Genomic DNA, 16,684 nt, shown 5'->3' on the forward strand with positions numbered 1-16,684 from the left:
CAGGATTGAGGGCTCAGGGCTGCAGAATTCATGTGCCTGATGGACTGGGGCCCATGGTGGTGGTGGGGGAAGGGGAAACACTACCAGGTTTCTAAGGCATGAGGCTTTGTGGGTGCCTGGAATCAGCTCAGTCCCCTGGCTGAGCAGACATACGCTGCTGGCCCAGTGGTAGTGTGGGGCCTCCAGCGGCCGCTTGCTTGCTTGTATTTGCTTGGAGATCAAGCAGGGAACCCTGTTCCCCCCTGGACCCATGGGGAGGGTCCTCTCTGAGCTGAGGTGGATGCCTCCTGGGGTGAGATAATAGCAGCGTACAGATCTGTTTGAGCCAGAGGAATACAAGGCAGGAACAGTTTTAGCCCGTGTTGAAACAATTCTAGCCCGGATGTTCTCAGGATGCTGGTCACAGCTGTGCCTGCTGTGACAAAACTATTATTTTTTTTTTTTTTTTTTTTTTTAGAAGTTTTCTGCCTTAAAAGGCCATGGTCTGGGTCACCCTTGTCCACCCTGCAACAGCTCCCACGCTTGGCGAATTTCTGTTTTGAATGTGCCAGTGTCTTTATTTATTTGTATTGTGGTAGCACCTCCGTCATGACAGAACAAACACAGAACAGGTCCCTGCCCCGAAGAGCTAACGCTCCAGGAGGAGACCAGGCAGCAGGTGGAGACAGAAGATGGCAGATCCCAATGAGACACTGTTGGTCAGCATGAGCAGTCGAACAGTCTCAGCACGTCAGCAGCTGTCACATTTTAGTAACGGTGGGTGCTGAGCTGACATTGGCATCTTCATCTGGTTCCAACACTCAGGGGGTTCAGAAGCCCTGCGGCTCTCCTCACAGCTCTTGCTTCAGGGCGCTTGGGGCTGCTGGAGAAGGCCAGCCTGGTTGCTCCATTGCTGGCCTAGTTGCCTGTGGTCACAGCAAGCGTGTTCCTACCACAGTGAGTGCTGCTGAGGTCTGTCCCTGGTGAATATAACCAGTCCCAGCCATTCCCCTGCACCACCTTTGGGAAGCTGGAACCTGCTGCAGTCGTTTCAAAATCCAGCCCTCAGCTTGAGAGAGGGGCAAGGTTCTAGCAGGGGGACAGAACAGAAGAAACAGCTCTGTAGACAGGGGTGGGCTGAGAGAATGGAGGAGGAACCTCCAAGGGATGCTGTGCCCGGAGCTGGGCCGCTTCACTGGGGGATGATCACCTGCCTTTTGGAAGGACATGCAGGGCAGCGAAGAGTAAGGGAGGAATATGAGTATAACCACTGGGTGTCTCTGTGGCTGCATGCTGGGGGAAGGGCTGCCTTCTGCTGCTTATGAGACCAAAGTAATCCCCTTTCACTTAGGCGTCCGTAGGATCCTTGCAGCAAGTGAGCCATGCAGAAGGCCCGTGGGCCTGTCTTGTCCATATGCGCCTCGCTCCCGCCCCAGGCCTAGCAGCTAGCTGTTTTAGATCCCAATTCTGAATCGCTCATGGACGGGGATGAGCCGATTCTCCCTGCTGGAGCAAGAACAGACAGAGCCAGGGCTGCTTCCTGCCCAGACAGAGCTTGAACTCCATCAGCTGGCCAAGCCAACCCTGCCCCGGCCCTAAGAGGATGCTGAGGGCTCTCCTGCCCTGAGGGATGATGGGGCACTTTCCCGTCCTCTCGGAGCTGGCTGCAGGTAGGGAGCCTGGCTCTGTGCACCTGTGATGGGGTCGGCCGTGCTGCACGCCCACCTCTTCCAGGAGCACAGACTGCTCTGAGCCCCTGTGCTGGCAAACACCCCGGTGTCATTTATTTACAGGGTTTTAAACCAGAGCAGCGTCTCCATGCCTTTACACCCTGTATATCCAAAGGGGGGCAGGGTGTCTACTCCGAGGACCCCTTTGGCCAGGTTTTCCTAGTCTTCTGGTTCAGTCCATCTCTTCCCCCCCTTCATGTCATCCCGTGACCTCTTATCCAGCTCATTGGCTCAGTGACTCACTAGCCCCAGTCTCTGGTTAATTTGGCCTGCTCTAATTAACACTAATAGTGACCTGCCTGCAGGCCCAGCCTCAGCACACTGGCCCCAGCACCCTGTTATCCCGGTAAATGAAGGGCTGCATCTGGCTCATTGGCTCTCCCACAGTGCACTGCGGCACATGCACCCTGCCTTCCCACCCGAGCTCTGCACATCACGGCCAGGGGGTGAGTAGCTCCTGAGTTCTGGCTCACTGAATGGCCTTGGCCAAGTCATTTAGCCCCAGATCCTCATAGGGATTTAGGCTCCTAATGTCTATTGCTTTCAATGGAAGTTAGGAGCCTGAAGCCCTTTGAGGATTGGGGCTTTCACATCTCCATGCCTCAGTTTCTCCCTCTAAAGGAGGGCTGAGAATGCTCCCGCCCCAACTCCCATCCCGGATGCTGTGAGGATTAGTCCGTTGGTGTCTGCCCAGCTCTTTGAGGATGGGAAGCACTAAGCATGATTGGAGGCAGAACAGGTGCTGGCCTAAGGGCCTGGCCTGCAAGTGAAACAAAGGGCTACAGAGTGCGCTGTGCCTGCCGGCGTTAGTGAGCGGGGCTGCTGGGGGGGCTGCTGTAGCTTTCTAACGCAGCAGAAATGCCGAGGCAGCGTATGCACGTCCCCACGCTCCTTCTGTGTCTGCCACACGCAGGCCCGCGCTTGCTTAGGAGTCAAACAGCCCTGAACTCGCAAGGTTCTTCCCCTTGTTAAACTAGTTTAGTAAATTCCAGGGAGGGGATTCCAGCCTCTTTATCTGTCTCCCTTACTGACAATTGCCTAGTCAAAGTCCAGGCTCCGTCGTGCTCAGCACCTCCCTTCTGGCTGAGTCAGGCTTGGCAGGGAGCCGCGCTCTGTGGGGAGCCAAGGTCTGGGGTGAAGCCCTCCCTGAAGATCCTGCGCATGGCAGCAAAGTGGCAGGGCCGTGCACGTCCCTGGCACTAGGTGAACGAGGCGCTTTGGGGAATTTCTGCGGTGCAACATAAGAGCAGCGTCTGCCAGCTGGAGGCCAGCAAAGATGTAGGGCAGCAAGAGGAGAGCTGGTGGGGCTGAGGGGAGAGGTGGGGCAGTGATGAAATCAGGTAGAAAGCCAAAACTAATCAAGGAGCGAAATCAGGGACCAGGTGTCAAAAAGAAGAGACGGTGCTGTCAGGTGGCAAAGAAATTCACAGCCCTGCCATACTAGAAACAGCAATCAATGCTGGCTGGATTGCACATAGCGGGCCATGAGGCACAGGGTGAGAGCTGATGGATGGGGCTAAAAAAAAGCCATTCTTTCACCCCACCCCTTTTATCCCCCTCTGTGACTCACTGTTGGGACATATTTGCCAGGGAGCGCTAGAGACTCATCTGATCTCTTTTGCAGGGGTAAATCCCACTAATAGCATTGTGTATTATTATTTAGGTGTGCAGCATGGCACTTTATGATCCAGCAGGTGTGACATTCAAATCAATACACGACACATTATTAGTGTTGGCTCTCTGCCATGTGATAGCAGATGCTGGGCTCTTGCAGCTTGGTTTTCCAGTGGTGGAGACATCAATAAGGCCAAGTTCAGTCTGTGTGTGACTTGCTTTATTTACACCAGTCCCTGAACAGAGGTAGACACAAACAGCGCACAGCCAGCCCCCTCGTTAAGCAAGCTCAGCTCATCTCAAAGATCAGTGTCTGGTTCCTAGGCAGCAACTGTACCCCAAGACTCAACTCTAGTTAGAGAGACTGAGGCAGAGAGCAATCTCCCCCGTGTTTGCAACCGCTCCCCCGGAAGAATGTACATTGTAAAACAAACAGTACCACAGTATTTCCAGTGGACAGTCAATGAAAATTAGTTTAGCTGCTGCTCTTTGTATGTATTGAGTGGGGGGAGTTGTGTGCATCTGGGAAGTCAAAGAGGAGGCTGGTGCAGTATCCAAGGCAGGATGTACACAGATGCATACACATAGACCGAGCAAACCTTGCCCTTCCCCCCAGGCTTGGAAAGCACCGCATGCAATGTGAGGAGCACAATTCTGCTGCACACGTTGGTCATGCTGTTATCGCCTGCCTCTCGGGCCTTCCTTGAGTGGGTCCTGCGGGAGAGTGCTCCCACCCGCCCCTCACTCCTGCCCACCCCACCCCCGCATAACCCAAGCTTGCTGTGTGACCTGCAGCTAGTCCATTTCTGAACTGCACCCAGGAAACAGCTGTACATGCTCATACTCCACACTGTTCATTTCCTAATCCTTGCGTTCCGCCCCGACACCAAGTGGCAGGACCTCTTACCACCAGGAGCGGCGCCAGGGTTTTTGCCGCCCTAGGTGGCAGCGCTCCTCCTCTGAGCATTCGGCGGCGGGGGTCCTTCCGCTCCGCGTTTTCGGGGCACTTCGGTGGCGGGTCCTGGAGTGAGTGAAGGACCCGCCGCCGAATTTCTGCCGAAGACCCAGAGCGGAAGGACCCCCCACTGCGGAATTTCCACCAAGGACGGCAAAATGCCGCCCCCCAAAACCTGCCGCCCTAGGCAACCTAGGGTCACCTAGTGGAAGCGCTGGCCCTGCTTACCACCCGTGGAGGATGAGGAGCCCCAGTGGACCAGTCTGTATTCCACCCTGGTCCCACAGCCCACCAGGGATATTAGCTGGCAGCTCCTTCACGGAACCATGAGCAGGGGCCCATCCCCCGATTCCCAATAGGTGCGGGGAGCAGGATACTGGAAGCCTAGGTAGGGCATCAGCATGGTGTTGTTAGTGTTGTTGGGGGAGTGTGAGCCTCTTGCATTAATATTTCCTAACATGACAGCATTTAAGATTCCAGCTGGTGGAAAATTCTCCAGTGGAATGGTTTTCCCATCAGAAAATGCCAATTTCCTCAGACTTTAAATGGACTGTGGGAACATGTTGATTTCAAAGATGTTGCTGGAAACCTGCCTGGTTTCCTGCCAGCCTGCCTGGCTCCTCGGCTGCCTGCCTGGCGGGCTGGGATCCCTGGGAGTACATTTCATTTTAGAAACACCAAAACATTCCTGCGGCAAAATATTGCAGAGTTAAAATTCCACCCACGCTCCCCCGCCAAATCCAAGTTTTTGGATTTTCATCCCCATTTGGGACTTTTTTTTAAAATTTGTCATAGACCTGGAAGTCCATTTCGCAGCCAGTTCTACTTAAGCTCTCTGTCCAGTTGGAACAGCTTCCCCAGGACAGCACTGGGAGCTCTGTCAGCTGGGGAAGGACAAAGGACTCCAGACTGTATTGCAGAGATCAATCCTGCATTGACCCTAAGCGGTCCTGTCTATCACTAACTTCCAGGACTCCAGGCTGGTTTCGATCTCAGATTGCTAAAATAGTGAGCCACTGAGCCAGTGCCTCAGCTGATGTGAACCAGTGTGGCTCCCATTCACACCAGCTGAGGAGCTGATCCTCTATATGGTCATTTTTATTTTAGCTATCCTAGCATGAAAGCAACTGGGGTTCTCCCCAGCTGAGGGGCCCAGTTGTGAAGCCCCTACTCAATTTCTACCCACTCCTGTTGACTTCAATTGCAACTCCTGCTACAATCAATCACCGTGGTAGGACTTGGACTTGGGCCCTAAATGAGTCCATCGTTAATTTCAGAACATTTCCATTGCCGGCACAGGGCCCCCTTTGCACATGGGAGGTTAGACTATCTCCTCCAATTGCCTCCTCGCCCCCAGTGTTTCCCATAGAGGGCAAAGCCACTTGCTGAAGCCCAGGTAATGTAACAGTCATAACAACGCTGCCGTGGCGTGTTACCTGGCGACAATCTGGTTGTTATGTGGATAAACCGCTCTGCCTGTGGCCTGGATGTTTATCCACTCTGGAGCCAGCTTATTCTGCCAGGTTGTTATCACTTAATTCTAATCTGGTGATGAGAGGAAATGACACTTCAAAGTATGTGCTTAATTCTGCAATAAATTTAAATGCAATGGAATAGCTGCTGCTTAGCAAATGAGGCATCTACCTCATATGCCTCTGCTTTTAGGTCCAGTCTCAAAGCCGTGCTTTTCTAGAGCAGTCATTCTCATCCTAGTGGCTGGGACCTGAAAGCAAGTTGGCAGCAGATTTTTGTGTAGTTATGAGACTGTCATGTTCCTGCACTGTAATTTATTTGCTCGCATGGGTATAGCTGTAGGTGACAGCACTACCTTGAAAAGAAAGGGTGATTTCACTCAGAAGACAGGAAACTAAGACTTCACTGGTGTTGATGCTCAGCTTCTAAAAAGAACTGCATGACAGTGGACAGTAAGCATTTCTCCAAGATCTAATACCCATACATTTTGATTATCAGAATGTATAATACTCTGTGTGACAGCACCACCTGGTGACTTCCAGTAATGTGAGAGAAACTGTGTTTCAGCCCCTGCCTCCACATCCCACTGATTCTAGGCAGATCAGGAATGAAGACCTCCGCTCTTGAGAAGCACCGAGGAATGCAAACTTCTCTCCCAACCCATGAGGCAGAGAGAAACCCCATTGGAATTGCCCAGGTCTCACCAGAAGCCAGGAGAGAGAAGGATGGAGAGATAATAGTACCTACCTATACCTGACAGGCCCCTAAGGGACTCCATCCATAAGAGCACCAGGATTGGGACTCAAGTGATCTGGGTTCTAATCCCACCTCTACCATAGTTTTCTGTGTGACCTTGGGCAATTGTTTTAATCTTTCCATGCCTCAGTTTCCCATCTGTAAAACAGAAATAACAATTCTTCCTGCCCTCCCAGGGGCGAGCGAGGATAATTACACTAATGCTTGTGAGGTGTGCTGACAGCACAGTGAGGGGGCTAGGGAAGAACCCAGCTAGCAATGCAATGCTGGCTGCTGTGCACTCGCTTTCCAATTCTATCTCGCCTTTTATTACCCGCAAGAAGTGCTCCTTGCTGCTGTGACTGAGCTAAGAGCTGCTGAGCTTTTACATGGCACTTTCCATCAGTAGATCTCCAAGTGCTTTACAAAGGATGTCAGTATCATTATCCCTGTTTTACAGCTGGGGAAACTGAGGCACCCAGCAGGACAGTGCCAGAGATGGGAACAGAACTGGCATCTCCTGAGTCCCAGTGCTCTATCCACTAGCAAACAAGATTCCCCACTGAGAAACCACAATTCAAGGGGGGGAGGCAAATCTTTTTCCGTCAGTCAAACTTTCTTGCCTTCAGAGGTGCCCGCTCTGATTTTGCTCCTGTTTATAGTAGGTGGATACAGTAGGTGGTCTGAGCACATTGCAAGACAGTAGCAGGTGCACAATGTTAATCAGGTGACTGAGCTGGCTGTATTTAGAGCCCACAGGAGGTTGAGCCATTCTCACCTAGCTGGGCTTGCTGCTGAGGAATAGGTGGGGAGGGAGGGGTTGGAACCCTTAGGAACGGGGTAGCTGGAGAACACGGACCATGGAGTAGAGAAGACTCCATGGAGCTTTCACAGCTGTCTGCATAAGAGATCTCCATGTGCCCTTTCTTTCCTGCCCACACAAAGAAGAGATCGGTTTTACAGTGGCAAGTGCTGCTATGAACAGAAACTTTTCCATGTGCTCCCTCTGCTCCCTAGGGAGAAGATCCTGAGAAGGCTCAGGTGCCTTTCACTGGTGTTACAAGTCCCAGGTGTCTCCTATTGGGATCCCATTACTAGAGCTCTGCACCCAGTCACATGGCCTGTGCCTCTTCTAAAGGGCAGGTCTTGGAGCTGCTGCCATTGCCTTCTTAGGAGGCAACCACCCTGGAAAGATGGTTGAGCCAGCTGAGAAGAACCTCGGGCCGACTCCTCTGGGAACTGGAGACTCTCTGGAAGTAAAGGATAAAACCCCTCAGCTGCTCGAAGCCAGCATAAAGCCAGAGCACCTCCATTGAACCTGGTGGCATTACCCAAGTGTGATGCCATCATCTGGGTCAGAAGAAGCCTGTCTTTATGGTCTGGGATCAGAGTTTGAGTCCAGGTCCGTTCCAACTCCTAGCCTCTTCCAAGGTAAGGCCACCGTCTTGGAGCTGTGAACCCTTTAGAACTGAGCTACTGCCACTGAGAGGGGAGAATCCAGCCTGCTGAGACCAGACAGAATCCACCCCATAATCCAGCCCTGCAGGTTTATCTCTGCTGAGGGTTCTTGGCTCAGAACGGTTGACATGGAAGAGGGGTTGACACAGAGGTTTTAGCAGCTCTGCCTGTCTCCTTAAGGGAAGCGGCTTGGGGGCGCCGTGCATTCTGGAGCCTGTTCTCACACGGAGCTCGGCAGGTTTAAAATAGTTCCATTCTGCCAGGGAGAATTATTCAGTGTTAAACAAATATTCTGTGGCCTAAAGCTCTTACTTCTATCCTTCCTGCTTCGCCAGCGCCTCGGAGCAGAGTTCAGCTTCAGAACTGTCAGGGCAAGGGAAATCAGGCCGGATTTTAAGTATGTTTAGCTTGTGCAAGTGCAGAGCAGTGTTAGGAGACTTGGGTTGGGTTCTGCGCAGGGGAGTTTTAGGGAGCAAGGTGGAGGAGATTCCAACCCGCACAGAGACAACAGAGTCGCTGCAAGGCTGTTACTGCTGCAGAACCCCCCTCTGGGCTCTTACCCCCTGGGGGCAGTGCATAGCTCAGCATCCTGGCCATCCCTGATCCTGCCCTTGCTTCCAGGCCTGGCTGGGCTGGGACACAGCAGGACCTTGACTTTGCATTGTGTAGCAGGTGCAGTGGCTCCCATAATCCTGCCTCGCCCAGCTTTGGGTCTGCAGGCAGCGACCCCACGATGGTGGCAGGGTTTGACCCTTAGCAGCCAGGTCTCCAGTCCTGATGGGTCAGGGCTCTTTCCCTGCAGTTAAGCAATGGGACCGAAGTCATGCCACTGCTCCTTATAGTGTATCAACCTGGGACGGCGCCTGGGCACTGCCTGTAGAGACGATGTTTTCTCTGCTGCTGTGCAGCAGCACATCCCCGTGGGAATTACAAGGTGCTAATGAAACCGTTTCCAGCCAAACCTGGGGTATGTCCCAGTTGCTCTCCCCGGAGGGAGCAGGCCCAAGCCTCCTCCACTGTCCCCCAGGAGCTCGTTGCGGGGCTTGGTGCTTTGATTTGCCCATGTGCTGCAGGAGGAAGCTTCTGGGATCCTGGCTGCAGAGTGAGCTGGGGAGCAGTTCACCTAAGGGCTCGGCTCTCGCTGATAAGGAGAGACAGCAGCTGGCACCCTGGAAAAAGGCAGTCAGCAAGATGGGCAGCTGCAGCGCCCGGTCCCTCACGTGGATCGGGGGTGGGCGGCAGAATGTGTTGGCTTAGCTCAGAGAGACACAAGCAGGGTGGACACCACTCAGAGGCTCAGTCAGGGGTATTGTGGGGTGGGGTAGGGAAATCCACCCCCAACTGGACAGACTCGCTGTGTGGCCACAATACCTTCCGCCCACAGTATGCGGCAGCAGGGTAGACGCCCAGGAGGCTTCTGATCACCCTGGCTAACCCAGGGCTCCTCAGAAAAGAATATGTACGGGGTTCCATCTCCTCCTAGTGCCTGCTGGTGTGATGGGCAGGTCAGGTGTGTGGGGGCGGGACCCCGGGGAGCCCTGGATGGCTGTCCAGATCTAAGGCTGCCAGCACTGCTCCTGGGAGTGTTCCTTGGCTATCAAAGAGCTTTCCTACCACTATACCCACTCTCCCAGGAGGCCAGTGGGACATTTCCCTCCACCCCCAGCTCCCCTGAGCCCCATGAGCCTCTGAAATCAGCCCCTTCCTAGGAGAAACCAGAATCTTTTCTAGCCTCCAGAAAGAAATCTGCTAAGGCGCTGCCCAGGTTACAACAACTGAGTATGTGGGCCCCACCCCCTTTCCCTCCCAGCCTTCCTGAGGCCTAAAGGAGTCTAGGCCAGGAGGTTTGGGGTCTGATTTGCTCATGGCATTACTTCCAGCCCCACCTAGCTCCTCTCCATCCCCCAAATTCATTCATCGCTCCAGCAGCCCACAGGTCCATAAGCTGCTTACTTTTAGGGCTTATGAAGATTAAAGTAATTTAGAGTCAAAGCCTCAGGAGTGATGCTTTAAACATTTAAAATGCAAAATATTCAACGGCAGCTTCACCCCTGTGGATAAAAATAAGATGATATTTTCCCTTTCTCCTTTGTGTGTGAGTCTGTCTCTCTCTCAAAATATTTTTACATCTGCCTTTATCCTCGTTAATCATCTCATTTAGCACAGGTAACAGGAAGATATGTCAGCTGGGAGAGAACAAGTCACAGATTTAAGGACAAATATAAATCCTCTACATTTGCTAGCTCCAGTCTCCCTCCCCCACTGCCCCATCTTGAACAGTAGGTGCATATGGAGTTGCATGCCTCCCCCAAATACAGATCCGGCCTTCTAGCACCTGATTCCAAATTACCATTGTGCCTAGCCGTGTCCATGGCCTTGGTCTGCTTTGACCTACCTCTGGGCCCCGGTCTCCCACTGCTCTCCTTCAACTCAATCCCTCCCCACAATCTCACCTCTGTCAGCGCAAGAGCCTTCTCCGGTGCAGCCCATGCGGTCTGCCTCTAGCTGCTCCATCAGCCACCACCTCTTGTGTATGAAAAGCTCTGTCTCTCTCTCTCTTCCTTGCACCTTTTTGTGTCTCTTTCCCTTGGTTGCTCTGTAACTATTTATTAGGATGATGCTGCCTGTGTAACACCCTGCTCCAATGGGCCGCCTGTGCCTTTTTGATGGTTACAGCCATTCTCCACCTCCCAGTGGATCCCAGCTGGGGCCTCAGCACTAGAAATAGAGGGTGGGGCAATCTCTCCTCTCAGGCTGGAAGAAGGGAAAGGAAGCAATTTAACAATAGCCGTGGGCTTCGTCCAACGCCCGCTGAATGGAGGGCATGTCTACACTGCAATTAAAGACCCATGGCACAGATGCAGCTGGCCCACGTCAGCTGATTCAGGCTCAAATTGCAGGGTTAAAAATTGTGGTATAGACATTCGGGTTCAGGCTGGAGCCCGGGTTCTGAAATCCTATGGGGTGGGTCTCAGAACCCAGTCTCCAGCCCAAGCCTGAATGTCTACACTGCTATATTTAGCCCCTCAGCCCAAGCCCCATGAACCCAAGTCAATTGACCTGGACTCTGAGATGTGGCACCATGGGGTTTTTATTGCAGTGTAGATGTACCCCAGGGCCCCAGTCAAGGGTCAGGACCCCATTGTGCCAGTTGCTGCATACAAACCCTGTGCCAAAGGGCTTACAAGTCTAGGGTCACATCTACATTTAAGTTTTTGCTGGCATAGGAGGTGTGACCAACAGCTATCTGATACAGGTGGACTGGCAACAGCCCTAGTATAGCTGCATCTCATTTCATTCTGGGAGCTGCTAAAAGCTATACCGGTTTAGCTAGAACTCTTCTGCTGGTATGCACTGCATCCTCACTTGGGGGGTTGCCAATTTAGATCTATCAGAATGGCTCTACTAGCAAATCCATTCTAGTGAAGCCAGGGCCTAAGTCCATGCCACTCCTTTTTCTCTCTGTGACGGGTTCCCCAGGGTGCAACCTGGAACTGGGGTACACTGAGCCCTCTGGCTTACCATCCTGGGCTCTCTCTCTCACTGTGATGTTGTGACAAACTGTAAACCTCCCCAGTTCAGTATTTGTCCTCCAGATGTGTTTCCAGGAGTTGACTTGTGGGGAGGAGGGAGGGGGTGAGGCCAAGTGATGATGTCACTTCCCCTCTTTTATAGCTTCTTCCAGCTTGCTGGAAAAAGCCTTTGCTATGAGGTGGGTCAAGCAGTCATCATTTTGTATGTGCTGTCTCTGAGAAGTCTCCATTGTATATGGTTCCTGGGATCGTGGGTGTGAGTTTGTACTCCCTTTAATGGACCATCAGCAGCATAAGAACATAAGAACGGCCATATTGGGTCAGACCAAAGGTCCATCCAGCTCAGTGCCCTGTCTTCCGACAGTGGCCAATGCCAGGTGTCCCAGAGGGAATGAACAGAACAGGTAATCATCAAGTGATCCATCCCCTGTTGCCTATTCCCAGCTTCTGGCAAACAGAGGCTAGGGCCACCGTCCCTGCCCATCCTGGCTTCTAGCCATTGATGGACCTATCCTCCATGAATGTATCTAGTTCTTTTTTGAACCCTGTTATAGTCTTGGCCTTCACAACATCCTCTGGCTGCTCCATTGTTGCACCTGAAAGGCTGGTTGTGGGTGTTCCCAACCTTACAATATATTTCAGTAACACACACATAGCAAAACTTCATAACTTCCCATACAATGATAGCACATACAATCCAACAGCATATTAATGTATAACAGATCAAGACCTTTAGAATGATACCGCACAAGGCACACTTCATACAAAACACATCAGAATTCTATGATAGGTGAATATGGGGGGGCCAGGGTGCTGCTTGGAGCACAGAGTGCCACACTCTCCTAATGGCACTGACTCATTAAGGTGTTCTGCTCAACAGCCAGAGATCTCTGGGGCACAAACTGTCAAGCCACGAGTGGGGTCACAATCACAGCTGGTCAAAAATTTTGATCAAAATGACTTTTGGTGACACTGAATTGTTTTGCAAAAAGAACAGGAGTACTTGTGGCACCTTAGAGACTAACAAATTTATTTGAGCATAAGCTTTCGTGGGCTACAGCCCTCTTGCAAATTCACGTCAGTTCTGCCTCATTTGTCAGTTTAAAAACAACAATCTGAAGGAAATAAAATGTTTCGGTTTGTGGGGGGGTTGGTTCAAAGTGACTTTTTGGGTCAAAATTTCCTTTTAATTTTATTTTAAACATTCAAATAGTTTCCAAATGATCAAACTCGAAATCAAACGTTGACCTGAAGCTTTTTTTTTTCCCAAAAATTTTTTTTCCAAACAACATTTCCCCCCACCCCAAAATTGCCAACAAACTGCAAAATCAGTTATTTGCTCGGCTCTAGGCATGTTGGACCTGCACCTCCACTACCAGACATGTACAGGCCACAGAATAGAAGCTGCAGTGCTAAGCCTGTGAGGTGCCTTCTTCCATAGGCGGCAGGTTTGTATAATTTTTGGTGGTGCCCAAAATGGTGGTGCCCCCCGCTCACGCCCTGTAAGCCGATATAAAATGAAGCTACAACACGTCGGCGCCACAAGATTACAAGGGTCAATTAAAACTTGTAGAGCCCTGGGAGCCATGTTGTTGCTCTCAGTGACATCGTGCAAGTCCATGAGACAAGTTCTGCCCTGGCTCACACCCTGTGCTTCCCCCACCGACACTAGCATTACACTGGGGTGACAGCAGAATTGGCTCATTGATGTCGATTCAGTTCTACAGCCCTAAGCAAAAGCAGGATTTGGCCAAGGGACTGCAAATCCATCCGATTCCCAATGGATACTGGAGCAGAAGGGAGCGTTTAGGGGAAGGGGTCTGCAACTCTTTGGGCATCTACTGCTTGAGCCTGACTTATTTAAACATGTCTTTGTTGGATTATTCTGCAGGCAATGTGTTGTGTGTGTTGCACTCGGTGTAGCACTCTGTCTCCCCCTAGTGGTGGCAGAGCCACAGAAAGCCATTGAGGAGCCTGCTACTGCCTCAGCTAACAAGTAGCAGGCCTCATGCAGTTAGCTGCAGAGGTCCTACGTTCAATCTCTCCTGCCAACAACCCACCTAGGAGCATGGCATTGTAAGTGACCTGTCGTGATGCAGCACTGCCCAAGCCACCATAAACAGCTCTAGAAGGTGGAAAGAGAACACCAGGGACTCTGGATCCAAACCCCCTCCTGCTTGCTGGAACTCCAGAGCCCACTCCAAACTGTGCAAGCTGTAGCCAATATACTGCGTATATCACCAATACGCCAGTCACATTAAAAGACCTGCTACCTTGCCCTGATTCCCGACACCTTGCTGCCATCTCTCTCCAGCCGCTCCTCCTCACTGGGTACTTGGCTGTTCCTCCCAGCTCTAGCTCCACCCTCTGCTACGCTCCACTGGGCAGCACCCATCAAGCAGTGGCAATCACCAACCGTCAGGCTGCTGCTCGCTAGGTGTTTGTACAGCTTGGAGTGTGACGGCGTCTCAGTCTCGGCTGAAGCATCTAGGCATTACCGTGATGCTCACAGGCACACTCTCAGACTCTGAGCTGGAGGTGAGGGCAGGAACAGAGCAGCTGAGGCACCAGGCAGTAGGCTAAGCTACAAGCACAGGCCATGGAGCACTTGCCACCTGTTTAGTGAAGATCCTCCCCCAGCCACCTTTCCAGTAGAGGTCTCCCCCGGCTGCTTCACCTGTCTGGGGTAAAGCCAAGAGGCCATTTACCAGTGAGGCTGAGGGTACATCCTTAATACCCTGCGCCTGTGGGGTGCATGGAGGAGATGGGGGGAGGGAGGAGCTAGTGGGCATGTTGTATAACACTGAGATGCTGACAGTGTCTAAACCAGCCTGTTACCTTCTTACTGGTTCTGTGTGTCATGAGATTCCTCCTCCCCTCTGAGCTTTCATCTGGGCCAGGCCTAATTGTGTCACTTTCCATCCTGCTGTAGTTTGTGGCATGAATCATCGTGAGCGACAACAGGGTGATAGGTTATTTCTGCCCCCTGTGAGGCCAGGCATTGCAGCAAGCTCTCCGGTCCCCTCCTTGACTGGGAATGGGTCATAAAACCCTCACACCCGCTCTGAGGCTGGGAGGCCAGGTCCATGCTGATGGTCCCCCCCAGGGTAACTGAAACCTCCGCCCTAGTTCCACTGACAGGCTCCAGCTTTCGCTCCTGCAGCGGTGGAAAGGTCCCAGGTTGGTTCGGAGCAGGGGCTGTCACTGTGGGCAATGCTCACTGGCAGGGAGACACAAGGGGCCTCCCTGGAGCTATAGGAAATATTTCATCCCAGCATTATCCTCCCCAAGTATTCCCAGACTCCGCTGCATGTGGACACACCTCTAGATCCAGACTCCTCAACTGACCTGCTTGCATTGATGGGTGTGCACCTGAAGTTCAATGTGCATGGGGGCCCAAATTCACTATTTTCAATGGCTAATTTATTAAATTAGTTTAGTTTTTTGGTCGGTTATGCAGGCGTAGACTTTGATCTTAACTAATTTGTTCATTGTGCCCAAATAGTCAACAGTGGTTCCTACAAACCTAAATTTGCTCTCAGACTGTTGCCCACAACCGCAGCTTGAGCATTTGCTCTTTGCAAGGTGCCAATTCGTCACATGGTCTCGTTTCTGCTCCCTGAGTGGGTGATTCCCACATCCACAGATGGCTGGGTGATGCCTTCTGGCTTGAATCCTCATGTAGCTACATATTCACCAAGGAACTGTGACTCTTTTCTCCTTCTGTGAAGGTTCATGTCAACAAAAGTTCATTCGTATAAATGGTCACAGAAAGCAAATAAATAGAGTTGTGAGAACTGTCAAAGCACAGCCACTTTTGTTTGCTTGAATGGCTGCTCGTGCTGGATTCCCTTAGCTCCAGATGACACCATAGCACGGAGGCAGTTACACACATCTGCAAACACAAATGTAATGCCCAGTATTGTTCAGGTACACACTCCACAGGGCAGGGGCTAGCGCTTTGTAGCATGTTTGTACAGCACCTAGCACAGTGAGAGCCTGACAGGAGCTGCCTAATACAAAAAATGACACCTACATATAATTTTCCTACATACTTAATGTGCACATGTACTTAGCTCTCTGGTCTGTGTACACACTCGCATGCAGTTCCAAGCCACGTCTACACAATGGGTGCTACAATGGCATAACCCCAGTACTGTAGCTATGCAGTGTAGATGCAGACTACAGTGTTGGAAGAGTTTTTTCCCCATCTTTGTTGAAGCACCACTTCCCTGAGCAATGTGCTACTGAGCGCCATAGCTATCTCATCCTAAGCATTAAGTGTAGACCAGATGCTCACAGGTCTCTCTGCCTGTGTGAATTCCATGTGCATACAAACGTGCTTGCATGCAGGAATGTGTATCAGATGGCCCACTGGAGACCCCATCCAACAGCATTCTGTCTCCAGCATGTCTGAGCGCATACAGTTTCTTGCATGTCCCCAGCATGCTGTGGTTACCCCTTTTTTGACCTAGGTGATTAGCTAAAATTTGGGCTCCTGCGGACTGTTTCAGTTAGGAGGAGAAATTGATGATGGCATCAGGGATCTTTGATGCAATCCTGTTTCCATACAAAGAATATACAATGTTCTGGTTCCCTGAACACAGCAGGAGACCGTTTCTTTGCTCACCCATTCCAAGCCTCTTTCTATCTAGCACTCAGCCCAAAAGTTCTTTCTCTAGTCTTTTCTCAGGGGCACGTCCCCAGTGCTTGTTCTGCCTGTGTCCTTGGCTTTCTGCTGCTTTCCTCTCATCTGCTCTGCTGTTTCTCCTGCTTTTCTCTCTCTCTCTCTCTCTCTCTCACACACACACACACAAAATTGGGTGGAGGCTGCTGTTAGTTCAACTATGTGGTTCAATAAAAGAGCTTATTTTTTTCTTATATTTATCAATAATGAAGAGGGGCTGTTGCAACCCCCAATTTCAATGAAGTTTAACCCAGCCCATAACACTGTTTACCCACTCACCTTTCCATCCACACGCACCAGCACGCTTCCTTAAGCAAGTACTGGCAGAGGTACGCTGGCAAATCTCCAGCTCATTTGGATCCATTTAGTTTTCCTTTATTTTGTTTATTCACTATGAGCTAAGGTCATCTGCCTGCCACTAATGGGTATGGGCTGAATTTGGTGCTGCTCATATGAAATGTATTGGACTTTATTTGCTTGGGCTATGTCTTCACTAGCTATGCTGCAGTGGCACAGCTGT

Source organism: Terrapene carolina, unplaced genomic scaffold, assembly GCF_002925995.2.
Source record: "Terrapene carolina triunguis isolate 2854851 unplaced genomic scaffold, T_m_triunguis-2.0 Scaffold67, whole genome shotgun sequence".
Taxonomy (NCBI): domain Eukaryota; kingdom Metazoa; phylum Chordata; order Testudines; family Emydidae; genus Terrapene; species Terrapene triunguis.